The 17,451-nt window shown below is 41.7% G+C and overlaps 1 long non-coding RNA gene across 1 annotated transcript; it reads right to left on the bottom strand.

The window, feature by feature from the left end:
• Positions 1 to 4: 4 nt before the first annotated feature.
• LOC121304390 lies at positions 5 to 3,360 on the bottom strand. The gene is made up of 3 exons (XR_005947946.1): positions 2,764 to 3,360; positions 1,969 to 2,082; positions 5 to 1,674 (listed from the first exon to the last, which is right to left on the bottom strand). It is a non-coding gene; the product is annotated as an uncharacterized LOC121304390 (long non-coding RNA).
• Between the last annotated feature and the right edge of the window lie 14,091 nt (positions 3,361 to 17,451).

Here is a 17,451-nt window from a genome sequence, read left to right as displayed (position 1 = left end):
GATTTTCAGAAGCTCAGTTTAACAATTGCCATAAGTTGGTTGAAGAAAAGCTCTGGACAGGGTCGTACTAGCCTTGTTCTAACTAGATGCAAAGCATTATAGCAGTGTTATGAAATCCTATGTTAGCACATGCAAAAAAATACTGCTGAGGCTCTTCTAGGTGGCTCGGGTAATGCAGAAGAATTCAGAATTCAGTTTTATGGTTCATAATAGAATTTTATTGCAAATTGTATTGCATTATCTTTCTGAAGTGTGTGGTCATTACAAGCTATTGTTAAGCACAGTCTTTTATTTCTCAAGTCACTGATGTTATTCCAAAATACTTCATAACGACTGCATTTCCTAAATCCAAAGTGTGATCGTATTTATACAAAAAAGAAACAAGCATTTTATTTTTTATGTTTAAAAATACAATACACATCATAGAAGTCTTGTTCAATATACCATACACTAAGGCAGCCAAGCTAATGAAAATTAGAAGATAGTTCTTTAAAGTTTAAGTATTTTAGCATTTTAATATTTGGTGATATAAGGTGTAGGGCCACATACAACTAGGTTTTACCTACAACAACAATTGTATTGCTAATGTGCTACAGTACACGAGAAAGAAATTCCTATACGTGGTGTGTAGCCAACACATAACATGGTGCTCTTTTATTCCTGTCCAGTCTAGGACCATGATTCAACAATGTTCTTGAACCTACCGTAGATATTCAGTTAAGTAATTAACTATCTACTTAGAACAAGGTCTTAGAACTGCTATAGAGGAGCACTTCTGGATGGGCTCCAAGATGCATGAAATTTTGATTTGTATACAGTCAATACAGTTACTGCTATACATTTTACTGCATTCCAGCTATATTGTCTGGTTTGCTTAAGATCAAATACTATAAACACATCTTTAATGCACATGCTATTCAATAGTCCTGTATATTCTTTTATGACATGTTAATATCTTGAGGGATCTTGAAGGTTGGAATTTTCTTAAATTCGTCTTGGTGCTTCCGGAAAAGCTGGGCTAATATAAAGTCTGCTGTGGATTGGAAATAAATATCCATACCCATGGTTTGCAGCTGTCAAAAAAGGACAAAGTTATTTATTATTTCACCACTTCAGCATTTCTTATTAGTTTTAAAATCCTCTTTGCAATTGTAACAACATATTCTCCTTGTGTAAGACTAAAACCCTATTCACAATACCTATATAACGTGCGATTGTCGCATTTTGAAAACGTGACAATGACAATCACATGGGTTCACATGTGGCGATGGTGAATTATTTAGCTAGTGTGGAGTAATTGCGTGCCACACATTAGTTTCCATTTCCATTCCAGTAATGACACGGAAGCCTTATTACCTCATAATTTTCCTTTTTAAGTGACTACAAGATGTGGAAAAGTATGTGAGCATCACTTGGTTCTCTTTGTAATATAGATTAGAACGCGTCTGGCATTACAATAAAATGGAAATAAGTAGTTGAATTTTGTATAATTGATTTCAGCAGTATAGCTGGATGTGTTCTCACCTTGTTGCCGGTACTGTAGGCAATTACATGAAAGAGGTCCTCATCACATGTGCTTTTAATTTAATGCTGGGCTCCGTGAGGAAAGAAGAAAACATCTCCAGTGTTGATGTCAAAGTCAGTCACTACTGACGACTTGCTTATCACCCCAATCTACACATGTAAAAAAAAATAAAAATTGGTTAAAACAGAAATAGTTGTTTTACATAGAGCCCTACACACAGTGCTTTAACTCGTGATTTATTTCAGCATTGTTGTTTATAATACAAATAAAACTGATATTCATGAAACTGCTCTTGACTGTTGTCTTCTTTAACAATCCAGGGGTCATTGAATGAGATGCTCTACCAGTGAGCAGTCACCCCTCTCCCCAGAACAAGCACCAAATGTTTTGGTAGGCCAAAGTGTATTACCACAACACATACTCGAGGTGAATTACATCACTACCTTTCCACATCCGTGAAGTACATATCCCATTTCATTGGCATTGAAATAATAGTGTGGCTTTCGCATCCCGTTGCTGATAATCTGCATTGTAGCAATGGTGAGAGTGTCCTCATGCTGAAAAACAACACACAGCTTTTCTGTATCCAAGACAATGAGCCTTATTCACAAAACTGTATTTATAAAATGTACCTGATAAGTCTGCCAAACTGTCCTATACTGCACTGGCTTCTTTGACTTCAAAGTAAAGCCACTTAATTACAACACAAGATAAACTAAGATACAATGTACTAAACACAGATGGCTTCACTTGTCCGATTTGCTTGAGAGCAAACAAATGCTGTTTAATAATAAACATGCTACTTGGATTTTCCATATGCTTTGACAGGCATCTTGCCTGACTTTTTTGACTTCAAAACCTGTATTTATTGTTAATACACATACACAGTTTTTAATTGAAAGGTGAAAATATGATCTTAATGTTACAGAAATAAACAACAGTAAAAAAGGAGTAAATCCTTTGAAAATATACCTACAAGGTTTTGGCCACGGAGTGAAGTTGACATAGTCTTTCAGGTGAGTGAAGATTTATACAGCAAAAGTCAACAATATCTGATTATTAATTTTCGCAAAGACTTAAGATCTACACTGTTACATTGCTAATTCAATCATGCAGCACAACCCCTGTAAAATGTACAGCAATGTTTAGCAAAATCACGATTTGATGTGTGAATACACTTTGATATGCTTTACAACGGTATACTAGGGCATTGTGAATAAGAGGAAAACAAACCTTACCTTGTGCAGAGACTGGCTAAATGTTTTTTTTCATTCCCAGAGAGGCTTGTGAATTTGTGCTATAGCGAGCCCACTGCATGACACCTCCTGGATACTTGTATTGCTTGGAGGCTGTAATAGACAAGGAGGGGGGAAAAAGTCATGTGATTGCTTGGAAATGTGTTTTCTTTAAATGCTAGATAACAGCAGAGGAGCTATGTCACACAGGGAATTAACAATTCCATTTATTTTTGGGACTCAGGGATACATTGTTACTTAAGGATATTTTTAAATGTAATTTAATAATAAATATCTGACATCAAATTTAAATTGTAGAACTGGGCAGAATGAAATAACATTGCATCCCCCCAGCCAGACTGGCACTCTCCATAAGTAGGGATATCATATGACCAGGGCAGTCTAGCTCTGGGGGTGCAATATCTAATTCAAGAGTTTAAAAGTATCACAGTTAACAAAATAATTTGTTAATCTTACCTGTTTTGCAGTGCTATTAGCTAAATAGGTCTTAATTGAGTTATTCTAAAACATGATATATGGCACTACTTCAGTTTAGGCAGCTCTAAGTTTCTATGCCTTATTCTCCATCTATCTGTTTGCACTTCCTGGACCATTTCCTCTCAGCATGCTACTGTTATTAGACAATGAAGAGGTGGGGACAGTTTCACCCAGTAAGTCCATGTCAGTCTAAAAGCATAGCTTTCAAAATAGATTTCTTCAACCTTTAGTCAGAAATCATGTTTTAAAATGAAAGTACTTGTTTGATAAAATATGTGTTTCTTTCAAAGCTGCACATTTGAAACCCGTATAATGAATTAGAAGTCAAGTCCCCATTGGAACCTATTAGCAGCAGCTGCACTTGTAATTTCACTATAATTGTAGGTCTGAGAATGTCAATGACAAAGCATTCGAAACGTTTAAACCACAACAGTTTTATTTAGATTTAATGACACAATATGTTTATAAGTGGCTACTTCTAGTCAAGTTGAGAGCGTGCTTTCTCTTGCACTCTTTGTATGACAGACCCAGGACTAACAAAGAAAAGAGAGTGGAAAAAATATACTATCAACTGCATATAGATATACTGATTATAAATCTTGTAGCGTGCACGGGGGAAGGCAGCAGCAGGGCTGGTAGGTGACGTAATCACATACAAAGACAAAAGCCCGATATATACTCCTTGCAGAGGAGCCGGCTCTTTTGTACAGCGGTATCGGCGCTATGCTTTAGTGCGAGAGGTCCCGGGTTCGTGCCCACCCTCCACCTGTGTGTGGATTGCCTCGCCCTGTGTAATGTGCCTGCCTGCGAGAACCGAGATCGCTACAATATGTAAATGAACCTATGGAGTAGTCTTACAGTGTTATCCTGTATCCCGCCTTCAAAAAAGACATTGCTGTTAAATACTGCATAATAATAATTTAAAGGTCTATTGCTTTTCTTACTTTTAGTGACCTTGCTGCAATATCTCGCGGTGTGGAGTAAAATACATCGTCGTCTTCCAGTGTTACAAGCTCCTTGTGTGTGGAAAAGAAGAGCACAAAGAGGCAGTCTTCCTTTCTGACGCACTAGAGTCTAGCCAGATGGAATCCCTACTTGTAAGGATGGAGAGTAGTTATGAAGTAGGATAAACAGCCTTATTACTTCAGCAATTTGACTGTGTTAAACGTTTAACAGCTACAGTTTGTAATGTTTTACAAAAAAAACAAAAATAAAAACCCTAGTTAATCGATAAATTACTGCTGGTTTTACCGTTACAAGGTATCCGTGCTCATTGTGTCAGTGAGGAACTCTGCACCCATTTGGTTTCATTACTAAAGTAGATGCAGTCATTTTAGCTTCTTGGGTGTTTATATTGTCCCTGAATTCCTGCTCCTCCCTGGAGTCATAGTGGTTAGGATTTTTTTCGGTATCTTGCCCACTGGACGGCTCCACTTTCTAATTGAAAAAGCTGGAAAGCACAAGATTTGAAAGGGTTGCTACCTGTCAGTAAACTGACTACCATTCAGTTTTAAAAAGTACACAATTGTAAACCTGTCAGTAAATGAATGGAAAATAAGCTTTTTCATTTCATACAAATTATGGAGAAAAAACCTACTGGACTCTGCCAGCTATAAAGTCTGCATTATACATGATCTGTAACAGACCAGGGAAATAGCTCGAGAAAGTAAAAATAACACATTGAGCCCTGTTTGGAAGCTAAGCCGAATGTTCTGATGAATAAAACAATTGTAATAGTATAAAACTAGCAAAAAATAAATGAGTTGCAGTAAGGACTAATTACATTACAATCTTCAGATATTTTACTGTTAAAATGATTTCATTCCTCTTGGAAAATTGTGCCCTTGCACTTGTCTGGCAAATAGTATCTCACCGTTTCTTTACAATAATCTTAGTGTTTAACTCTTTCAACACTGCAGACCCTAAAGACAACCAGGAAAGATGAACTCCACTCACAGGAGATCAGTTAATCAATCAGAGTTGTGTATGCCCCTGTAAAACATGCGTATGATTTTTTTTTTCCCATATAAGACACTGATGCTATTAAATTAGTTATGATGGGGTTGTCTCATTCCAAAGTTACTTGGTGTTGAAATAGTTAATTGGGAAAATATAATTATAATTGTATTCATATTTGTGGAGTGTTGTGTATAACCAGTGTTGATTTCATTTCATAGCTATAATGTAATGCCACAAGAGCAACACTACAGAGTTAATACCTTGGATTTATCCACGTCATTAAGGTACTTGTATTTGACAGTCAGAGGCCAGTCATGTGAAACGACAGTGTCGAGTTATTCACTAGTCTTTTTAATAGTTTTTATCCCTTCAGTACCAGTAATAAGTGTCGAGTTATGAGTAAAGCAGAGAGAATTAAAGAAGCAGGCTGTATATATTTTATATGGAGAAACTCCGAGACCAAGACTGTCTGTTGAATTAAGCGAAGGTGTCGAGTTATCCACGGGTCGAGTTAACTGAGGTTGATTGTAACAAATCAGTGCACTTACCCGTCACACGAGATTACCGACTCCAGTCACCAGTCTTCTGATACAAAGACTCTTCAGTGTTACAATTTATTTGGTTATCCTTCACAACCCAGGTTTTTTCTTTTTTTTCCCTTACATGCTCATATCATTCTGTCTTTATTTGTGCAGTTATACAGCATCTGCTCCAGTTTCACCTGACAAAAATGCAACACTATACAGTGCTGACTGTGTATTATAGCTGAAAAAACACCAAGTTATCAAAAGTGCCCAGCCATTTAAAGTAGAGATATAAAAAACACAAGCCACGTTTCAAGAAACAACTAGGTCAGCCTTGCCCGGCACAAAGCAAACAAAGCAAATAGGCACAACTGTCAAAACGGTGGGGGCCAAGGTTGCCCCAATTGTTTCTACTAACTTGGCTTGTGTTTTTCAAGCACAATAAACCTGGCTCAAACGCATGAAAAACACAAACCAAGTCAAGTACAAACAATTGGGGCAACCTTTCCAATGTGTTTTTGTTTCAGATATCACTTCTTTTTTTACTTTATAACACACACTCATTAAGGGAATAGCAAAATTGTTCAGCCTATACTGAGGCTATGTATTGCCATCTGGATAGGCTAAATGTAAATAGTAGCCTACCCTATATTTGAGTTGAGTTAAAAATTGCCAAAATGAGTTGATTAAGAATCTGTATAAATAGTCATTCAAAAAGATATGATTTTAATTAACACAAGAACAGTGAAAGATATGACAATGCCCCGCATGAGTAATGAAGATCGCCTGGTTGCTATGGGCATGACTGAAGGCGACGTGTCTGTGAGAGAAGTTGCCCAGAGAATGAGATGTTCTGCTTCAACAATCAGCAGACTAGTCCAAAGAAACCAGGAAACCGTCTTTGTGAGAGACAGGCCATGTCCTGGAAGGCAGAGAGTCACCACACCGGCCAAGGACCATTATGTTGACTGTTGCATTGTTAAAGCCAACTGGTGGGGCAACAGCGACCAGCCAACCTTCGCAATCTGGCTGCAGCTGCACAGTAAGAGTGGCGGAACATCCCATAGCAGTCTATCCAGAGGCTGATAAGGACTATGCTTCAATGCTGCCAGGATTTCGTTAATGCTCAGGGTAGTCATACCCGATACTAACTTTGTAACTGTTTAAAATATTTGATTAAATCCATTAGACCTGAGTGTTGTGTTTTTTTGTGCATCTATCTATCTATCTATCTATCTCTCTCTCTCTCTCTCTATATATATATATATATATATATATATATATATATATATATATATATATATATATATAGTAGAAAATACAGATGCCAGCACTACAGAGATGTTTCAGTCCATTTAATCAGACACAAGATTCTTCAACCCAGGAAACATTTCTTAGATATTGCCACCGCCAAAGAGAAAAGACAGTCCCGCTAAATAAAAGTCTTCATCCCAAAAATTATGTGTGTAAATTATTCATACTTTATTCATTAAAACAAGGTAAAAACAGGCATGCTGACATGTTTCGACATGTTGTCTTTATCAGAGCATATTGAAAGCATGACTAATTTCCATTTAACACCTTATCTGATTACTAGTTATAGTAATCTAGCAATCAATGCATTCACTTCACATTCCAGATACTTAACAATCTGTTATATATTGTAGTGGCAGTGTATCTGGTCTGCAGCAGGAAGAAATGCAGACGGTACAGGATACAGTTTATAGCAGCCAAAACTGCTATTTTTATTGAAGCGTTGGAACAGCAGGCAAATGGACGCTTGGACGCAAATGGTTTAGCTCAGATATTGAGAAGCACTGCCCTTTAGTTTTAAATTGTAATTCTGTGTTTTGTTATTGTTTTAATTAACAGGCAGTGCAAACTGCCTGCTGTGACTGTGTATTCTAGATCTACCCTGTTTGTTAAGTATAGTTTAGCACCTGTATTTAAAAAACAGTGTTCATTGCCTGACATAGTAGTGTGGTCTAGTTTATATTTTCCTTCTGGTAAGTATTCTGCCTGGCTGATCCCACTCTGATCAGAAAGAACGAGTGCCCCTCCAAGGTGCTACATACAGTGGCTCTCAAAAGTATTCACCCCCCTTGGACTTTTCCACATTTTATTGTGTTACATGGAATCAAAATGGATTTAATGAGGAGTTTTTGCCACTGATCAACACAAAAAAGTCCATAATGTCAAAGTGAAAAAAAAAATCTACAAATTGTTCTAAATTAATTACAAATATAAAACAGAAAATAATTGATTGCATAAGTATTCATCCCCTTTGCTATGACACAACTAAACAAGCTCTGGTTGCAACCAGTTGTCTTTAGAAGTCACATAATTAGCTGAATGGAGTCCACCTGTGTGCAATTAAGGTGTTTCACATGATTTCAGGTTAAATACACCTGTCTCTGGGAGGTCCCACAGTTGGTTAGTACATTTCTTAACAAAAACTACATCATGAAGGCGAAGGAACATTCAAAGCAAATCCGGAATAAGGTTATTCAAAAGCACCAATCAGGGGTAGGATATAAGAACATTTCCAAATAAATATCCCCCAGAGCACAGTAAAGTCCATTATTAAGAAATTGAGAGAATATGGCACAACTGCGAATCTGTCTAGAACAGGCTGTCCTCAAAAACTGAGTATCTGAGCGAGAAGGGCACTAGTCAGGGAGGCCACCAAGAAGCATATGGCAACTCTAAAGGAGTTCCACAGCTGATCTGTGCATATGGCAACAATAGCCCGGGTACTTCACAAAACTGGCCTTTATGGGAGAGTGGCAAAAAGAAAGCCATTGTTGAAAAAAACTCAAAATCAATGCTGCTAGAGTTTGGCAGAAGGTATGTGGGAGACTCTGAGACCAAGCAGAAGATTCTAAGGCCTAATGAGACCAAAATAGATCTTTTTGGCCTCAATGCTAAGCGCTATGTTTGGCGCAAGCCTAACAGCGCACATCATCCTGATAACACCATCCCTACCGTGAAGCATGGTGGTGGCAGCATCATGCCATGGATCCTTCTCTGCATCAGGGCCTAGAAAGCTTGTGAAGACAGAGGGCAAAATATATGCAGCCAAGTACAAAGAAATCTTGGAGGAAAAGCTGCTGAAGTCTGCAAGAGACCTGGGACTTGGGAGAAGATTCATCTTCCAGCAGGACAATGACCCCAAACATACAGCCAAAGCCACAATGGGGTGTCTTAAAAGCAAAAAGGTCAATGTCCTGGAGTGGCCCAGTCAAAGCCCGGACCTCAATCCAATTAAGAATATCTGGAAAGTGTTGAAAATTGCTGTTCAACAAAGGTCCCCATCCAACTTGACGGAGCTTGAGCAATTTTGCAAAGAATAGGCAACAATTGTAGTGTCCAGATGTGCAAAGCTGGTAGAGACTTATCCAAATGGACTCATGGCTGTAATTGCTGCCAAAGGTGCCAATACCAGATATTGACTCAAAGGGATGAATACTTATGCAATCAATTATTTTCACTTTGACATTATGGACTTTTTGTTGTGTTGATCAGTGACAAAAACTCCTAATTAAATCCATTTTGATTCCATGTTGTCACACAATAAAATGTGGAAAAGTCCAAGGGTGAGTACTTTTGAGAGCCACTGTATGTTCAGCAACAATCTGCCACATAAATTAAAGTGATTTAATATATAATTGATTCAGCATAATGCAATTGACAAATCCAAATTTGACCATAATTTCATATTATTTCATCAACAGTATACCACCAATACATTCAACAGAAACTATCAACAATATACACCCACACCTTGTTACATTGCCCCTCGCTATACTGCAGATTCGGATATATCGCGGTCCTGGAGTTGGCTCACTATTTTTTACAGTCTAACTGTGCATGCCTTAGCTGTAATATACATAGGCACTTAGAAATACTTTTATTTTGTACTGCACATCACTAACAAAAATATACAAATAAAAACAAAGCATTAATATCATACTGTTATCATATACGCAGGCACTGCACAATATCACAAAGCAAATTAAATATCTACTTGCTGAAGAGGTTTTTATTTTATTTTATTTTAGTGTTGGCTGCAGCAATGCACTAGAAAGTCACAGGGCAGTGATGTCAGCTCCATACAAAGGGAACAAAGGGAAAGTGCTGGTGTCTGGGTTTGATGCTGACTGAATAGCAGCAGCTCTGGATCGTGTTAGTAGTCCAGAAATAACAGTTTTACTTCGACAGACAAACAAACACAGCACTTATGTTTTGGTATCACAGTAAACAACATGGGCTCCTTGTATGTTGAATCTAACCATTTCCCAAGGACGAACAGACAAAAGCACACAAGCACCGTGCACACACAACATTACCGAATAGGAAAGCTGTACCAAAGCTGTCACGGCGATTGCAACAGAGCCCACTTGATGCCTAAGGGCATGTTGCCTGCAAAACTCTAGAGCTCAGAGAGGGTCTTGTTCGGATTGTCACATCAAGGCGGTAAAAACACACAAATGTCTGATTACCTGTCCATGTAGCAGCATTGCATAACTCAATCTAAGGAGGCACCATGAAGGAAAGCCCACGAAGTTGCCTGGCCCCTGGTAGAATGGGCCATAATGTCCCCCGGTAACGGGGAGTCCGTCTGTTCATACACCAAGTGTATCGCATCTTTCACCCAGTGCACTAGACGTTGCTTCGATAGGGCCTGACCTCTAGAGCAGGACCTGTAGCAGACAAACAGCTGGGGTTGGACTGTCTCCAGGATGCCGTCCTATCCAAATAACAGCGCAGAACCTGAACTGGGCATAGCGTGTGTTGTCTACGGTCCTTCTCTGACCGTGCAGGGGAGGTCTGAAAGTTTCTAAAACCACTGATTGGTTAATATGGAATGAGGACACCACCTTTGGCAAAAAGGATGGATTTCTTAATGTTACCCATGAGTCATTTCCAGTGAAAGCCATACATGTGTCATCGATGGACAACGCATGAAGCTCACTTACTCTTCTGGTAGACATAATGGCTATTAAAAAAGCCACTTTCAATGAAACAGGGCGTAGTTCTGCTGACATCATGGGCTCAAATGGGGGACCTATAAGGGCCCACAGTACCAGTTCTAGATCCCAATTGGGGACCATACTTTTCATGGGAGGATGAAGCCTCCGAGCCCCTTTAAGAAATTGCAATGCCAGGAAATATGCCCCCGGGGGGACACCGAGTCCATTTTGTCATGGCACACTGATATTGCTGCCAGGTATACCTTCAATGTGGACACTGATTTTCCTGCGTCAAACAGGTGTTGTAAGAAGGTTAATATCGTCTCAATCGGGCAAGTCACCGGATCGTGACCTTCGGCAAGGCACCAGTCTTGGAAAACTTTCCATTTATATGAGCACTGGGCTCTAGTGCTCGGCGCCCTGGCAGACTGTAATGTTTCTACTACTTTATCTGGCAAACCTCGTCTGAATAGATGGTTCCGTTCAACGGCCAGACCAAGCTGGGCTGGGTTCGGGTGCCATAATAGCCCCTCCGCTTGGCTCAGAAGGTCCTTGCGCAGCAGGAGCAGCCATGGCTGATCCGACAACATGTCAGAGAGGAGAGCAAATCAGGGGCGTCTCAGGCATCTGGGTGCAACCAGCAGAACCTGTGCTCTCTCCACCCTAGCTCATCTACTCTCAGGGGACCCTAGTCTCTCTCCATGGAGAACCATAGGGGGCAATGAGTGGACTCAGCTGTGGCAAAGAGGTCGACTCGTGCCGGCCGAAACCTCTCCCAAATCTCTTACACCACTTGAGGATGCAGCCTCTACTCCGAGCTGTCAGGAGCTCCTCTGGACAGGAGGTCTGCTGCCCTGTTGTCCATGCCGGGGAGGTGAACTGCCCTGATGGAACGCAAGTTTCTGTGGGTCCAGGACAGGAGTCTGTGCGCTGCGTGGTGAAGGCCAGGTGAGCACAGGCTGCCTTGGTGATTTATGTAGGCTACCACTGTGGTGTTGTCTGTCCAGACCAGCACATGTTTGTGTGCTAATTGCTGGTGAAAATGTAATAACGCCAGACTCACTGCTTGCAGCTCTTGCACGTTTATGTGCGCTTGCTGCCAATGTCCCTTCCACTGACCTCTTATTCCTCTCCCGTTCCAGACTGCTCCCCAGCCCAGACTGGAGGTGTCTGTAGTGATCACTTCCCTTCTGCGAGGGGATCCGAGGGGAGATCCAAGGCACAGATTGCCGGGACGGAGCCACCACTCCAGTGTCTTCCGGCATTGTCTGGACACTCGCACCAGCCGGTACCAATCTCGGACCGGGTGCACTTTGCGCGTATTCACCCTAGTGGAAGGATTCTCGAGGCGGCTGCCATCAGCCCCAACAACCTTTGATATAGTTTGACCTGTAGGAGAGCGTCCTCTCTGAATAGGGAGCGTGTGGTCTCCAATGACCGAATCCTGTCTTCCAACAGTGAAGCAAGCATGCTCACAGAGTTTAGTTTGATCCCCAGGAACACTGTGGACTGAGACGGTAAGAAGTTGCTCTTTTGTTGATGTATTGAGAGCCCTAACTTCGTTACATGATCTATGACCTGTTTTGTGTGCACCTCTATGCGTGCTTTTGACTGCATGCAAATCAACCAATCGTCCAGATAGTTTAGGATCCGAATACCCCGCAGCCTGAGTGGGGCCAGTGCTGCATACTTGCACTTTGAAAAAATGTGGGGCGCCAGCAAGAGGCGAAAAGGAAGCACGCAGAATTCGTACGCGTTGCCTTGAAAGGCGAAGCGCAGATATTTTCTGTGCGCGGGACGAATCGCGGGAAATGACAGTGAGTGGGAGAGGGAAGCGACAGTGAGTGGGAGAAGTACAGGCGTGGAAAAGTACAGAGCAGTTTAGAAGCAGTAAGGAGAAATTGCATCTTGAATTACTTTAATCAGAAAACAGAGGACATTGGGGAAACACAGCAGCAGCTCAAAGTCAAAAAGCCACGTGTGTTTTTCTGATAACAAACAAGCTGAAACTCGGAGCAGCTGATTCAAATTCAGTGCTGTTCTGAGACACGGGCGAGGGGAGGAGCCAACAGCACAGCAGAACAACGTAGTTAAACGAGGCAGTCTTCCCAGCGACAGCGAGTGGAAGCGACAGTGAGTGGGAGAAGTACTGGCGTGGAAAAGTACAGAGCAGTTTAGAAGCAGTAAGGAGAAATTGCATCTTGAATTGCTTTAATCAGAAAACAAAGGACATTGGGGAAACACAGCAGCAGCTCAAAGTCAAACAGCCACGTGTGTTTTTCTGATAACAAACAAGCTGAAACTCGGAGCAGCTGATTCAAATTCAGCGCTGTTCTGAGACACGGGCGAGGGGAGGAGCCAACAGCACAGCAGAATGACACAGTTAAACGAGGCAGTCTTCCCAGCGACAGCGAGTGGGAGAAGTACAGGTGTGGAAAAGTACAGAGCAGTTTAGAAGCAGTTTGAAAGCAGGCTGACAGCTGCAGAAGAAACTAAATTTAAAAAAAAAAAAACCCTCAACATGGTCTTCAAGCCAGTAATCAAAAGTAGTAAGTATGCTAGAAATGGAGCTGGAAGAAGTGAGACAGCAACAGGATCTTGAGGAACTGGCACACCCACAATTCATGGAAGTCTGCATCACCCCTAACAGACTGAAAGCCACCAGGGAGATAGAAGGTCAGAACAGCTGGGTTCAGGTAGGCAGAAGCAGGGAAAAAAAGAAACTTCGTCAAACACAACCACCAGAAATCAAAACAACCAACAAATTTGAGTCACTTCAGAATTTTGATGAGCAGAGCCAACAACAAGAGAATGAAAGGAACAACATCCAGGACCCCATTGACAGTGGTGACCAGACAGCAAAAAGAAGGGAGGTCAAGATTGTTGGGGACTCCATATTGAGAAACACAGCAAGTTCAATTCGCAGTTTGGACCCCCTTACTACAACAGTGTGCTGGCTTCCGGGAGCCTCGGTCAAGCACATCACTGAGAACTTGGACAGGCTCCTAGAACAAACAGGAGACGACCCGGTAGTAGTCGTCCACATCGGTACAAACAACATTGGAAGAGACAGACCAAAATCCCTGCAAAACAAATTCAGAGAGCTAGGAAGGAAATTAAAGAGAAAACCAAAACTGTGGTATTTTCTGGTATACTACCGGCACCTTGCAAAGGACCATATGGACAGCTGGAAATAATTAATCAAAACGCATGGCTGAAGATGTGGTGCACACGGGAAGGCTTCACCTATCTTGATCATTGGACCACATTCTACAATGAGGACTATCTGTATAGACGGGATGGACTGCACTTAAATAACAAGGGAACCAGTCTACTTGGAGAAAAGATCCTCGAGCAGGTTCAGAAGCATTTAAACTAGAAAGGAAGGGGGGAGAAATCAACAAAAAAACAGAAGGGAGACCGCATCAAAACAAGAACAACAACTCAGGTAAGACAACCATTAAATGTATTTATCTAAATGCTAGAAGTATCAGAAACAAAATTCTAGAACTTGAAGCTACTGCACTAACAGGTAACTATGATGTGAGAGAAACGTGGTTGTCTGAGAGTGATGGGGACGAATATAATATTTGTGGGTATACACTGTATAGGAAAGACAGGCAGGACAGAAGAGGAGGAGGGGTAGCGCTATACATAAGAAACAGTCTTGAAGCCCAGGTGTTAAACCTGGACAAAGAAAATAAAACCGAATCAATATGGGTCAGAATAACAGACAAAAATTCAAAAGGCATAATAATAGGAGCATGCTATAGACCGCCAGATTCAGACGGTGAGCACAATAATCTGTTATACAATGACATTAGAAATGTGTGTAGCAAAGGAGAAGTACTAATATATACTATACTATACTAATACCATACTAATGGGGGATTTCAACTTCCCCCAAATAAAATGGGAAAACCCAGTGGGTAGCATGAAGGATGAAATTGAAATGGTGGAAATGACAAATGACTGCTTCCTAACACAATTTGTCAAGGCACTGACTAGAGGGGAGGCATGCCTTGATTTAGTCTTTTCAAATAACGAAGATAGAATAACTAAAACAGAGGTCAGAGAACCACTGGCAAACTCAGACCACAACATGGTCTCATTTGAAGTGTTTTTTAAAACCCCAAAAGTAATGACTAAAGCTAAGGTTTACAATTTTAGAAAAGCAAAATTTGAAGGTATGAAACAGTGACTAACAGAAGTAGATTGGAGTAAAATAGAGAAAACGCCCACAGAAGAAGGATGGTTGTTCTTCAAAAAGTAGTACTAGAGGCGCAAAACAATTACATCCCTAAAGTAGACAAATCTAAATGTAAAACTAAATTGCCAAAATGGTTTAATAGATCAATTAAAAAAAATATTCAGCGAAAAAAGGCACTTTACAGAGTATTAAAAAAGGACCAAAAGAAAGTACGCAGAAGAGTACACAGAACTGCAAACGCAAGTCAAAAAGGAAGTTAGAAAGGCCAAGAGAGAAATAGAAATGAACATTGCTAAGGGAGCTAAAACCAATTCCAAAATGTTTTTCCAATATTACAACAGCAAGAGAACATTCAAAGAGGAGATTAAATGTTTAAGAGATACAAATGGCAAAATTGTAGATGAAGAAAAAAAAAATAGCAAATATATTAAATGATTACTTTTCACAAGTTTTTACAAAGGAAGATACTGACAACATGCTCCACATGTCATCCAGTTCCTATCCAGTTTTAAATAACTTTAGCATAACTGAGGCAGAAGTGTTAAAGGGACTAGGAGCTCTTAAAATAAACAAATCCCCTGGGCCGGATGAGATCCTCCCAGTAGTACTCAAAGAAATGAAAGAAGTAATTTACAAACCGCTAACCAAGATCATGCAGCAGTCTCTTGACACAGGGGTGGTACCGACAGACTGGAAAATTGCAAACGTAATAGCGATCCACAAAAAGGGAAACAAAACTGAACCAGGTAACTACAGACCAGTAAGCCTGACTTCTATTATATGCAAACTTATGGAAACTATAATAAGATCCAATATGGAAAATTACCTATATGGTAACAGGGTCCTGGGAGACAGTCAACATGGTTTTAGGAAAGGGAGATCGTGTCTAACTAACTTGCTTGATTTTTTTGAGGATGCAACATCGATAATGGATAATTGCAAAGCATATGACATGGTTTATTTAGATTTCCAGAAAGCTTTTGACAAAGTCCCGCACAAAAGATTAATTCTCAAACTGAACGCAGTTGGGATTCAAGGAAACACATGTACATGGATTAGGGAGTGGTTAACATGTAGAAAACAGAAAGTACTGATTAGAGGAAAAACCTCAGAATGGAGTGTGATAACCAGCAGTGTGGCGAATGGCCTCCTCTCGTTTGTAAACTTTCTTATGTTCTTATGAATAGAGACGTGAATGTAGGTGTCTTGCAGGTCGATCGATGTGAACCAGTTGCCTGGTTGGACGGACTGGAGGATACGTTGTGCTGTCAACATGTTGAACTTCCTCTGCTTGAGGAGCAAGTTGAGGACCCTGAGGTCCATAATTGGTCAGAAACCACCATCCCTTTTGGGCACCATGAAGTACCTGGAGTAAAAGCCGCTAAGGGCATCGCTTGGACTTGCCAAGCGTACAGCATTCTTCCTTCGAAGATTGACAATCTCCTGTTGAAGGAGTATCGTCCTTGCTGGTTTGACGGTGGTGAGGAGCACACTCTTGAAGGCTGGCAGACCTATGTGGAATTGTAAAGCGTATCCGTGTCTCATTGTCGATAGCACCCAGGAGTGCAGCCTTGCCATGGGTCATTGCCGTTGGTTAGTCCGGTTGTGGGGGGGGGGGGGGGGGTTTGGTGGCAGCCGGGGCCCCTCTGGGGAATCTCCCTTGGGCTTGGGAGGGGGTGGGTCTTTCTTAGGCCCTGGCCTCGGTCTCCAGCCGGAGAACCGGTTACCCCTTGCCTGCGGTGGTCCCCTGCCACTGGGCCTGCCTCTGCAGCTTGTCTATTCTGGGGTGGAGGGCGATGTTCAGACCCTTTGACCCCGGCAGGCTGCCCATGCCACCTTGGGTGCTGACGGTAAGCCGGAAGGCGCAAAAACTTGGAAGCGACCTCCGTGACCTTGTGGGACCTCTCAACGCTTACATCAATGGTCGCCCCAAAAGTCTGCCCCGGTGTAATGGGGGCATCCAGTAGCGCCACCTTCTCGGTCTCCATGACCTTGGCTTGTGTCAGCCACAAATGCCAACGACCTCCCTGATGCCTGACCAAACTCCCCTCTTAGGACGGTCATCGCCTTGGCCACCGCCTGGAGCTCCCCAGTGTTGTAGCCCTCACCTGCAGTCTCTCTGCCAACTGATTATGGTATTGCACCAGTATGGCCATGGCATTTGCTGCTCGGGCCGACAGCACTGCCGATGCGTAAGCTTTTTGGAGCATCGCATCTGTCATTCTGCAAGGCTTGGACGGACAAGTTGGGTCTTTATCCTCCTTGGCGAAGGTGGAACCTTGCACCAAAACTGTGACTGTGTCCCCGATAGTGGGGAATATGCCTAGGCCCGCTTCTTGGGCTCCTGCAGTAAGAAGCAGAGACTCTGCTGTTCTGGAGGCTGAGGGTGCAGGCCCTGGGTTGGTACAGGAGGAGCGCACCAGTTCCAGGAAGTCCTGGCATAGGGGGAGGGCATGCTGTAGGTGCCCTTTCGGTTGGCGGAAGCAGTTCCCCTTTCCCTCTTGTTCTGCCGGCCAGGGAACGTCCG

This window comes from Polyodon spathula, chromosome 2, assembly GCF_017654505.1.
Source record: "Polyodon spathula isolate WHYD16114869_AA chromosome 2, ASM1765450v1, whole genome shotgun sequence".
NCBI lineage: Eukaryota > Metazoa > Chordata > Actinopteri > Acipenseriformes > Polyodontidae > Polyodon > Polyodon spathula.
This window is presented reverse-complemented; position numbering and strand designations above follow the sequence as displayed.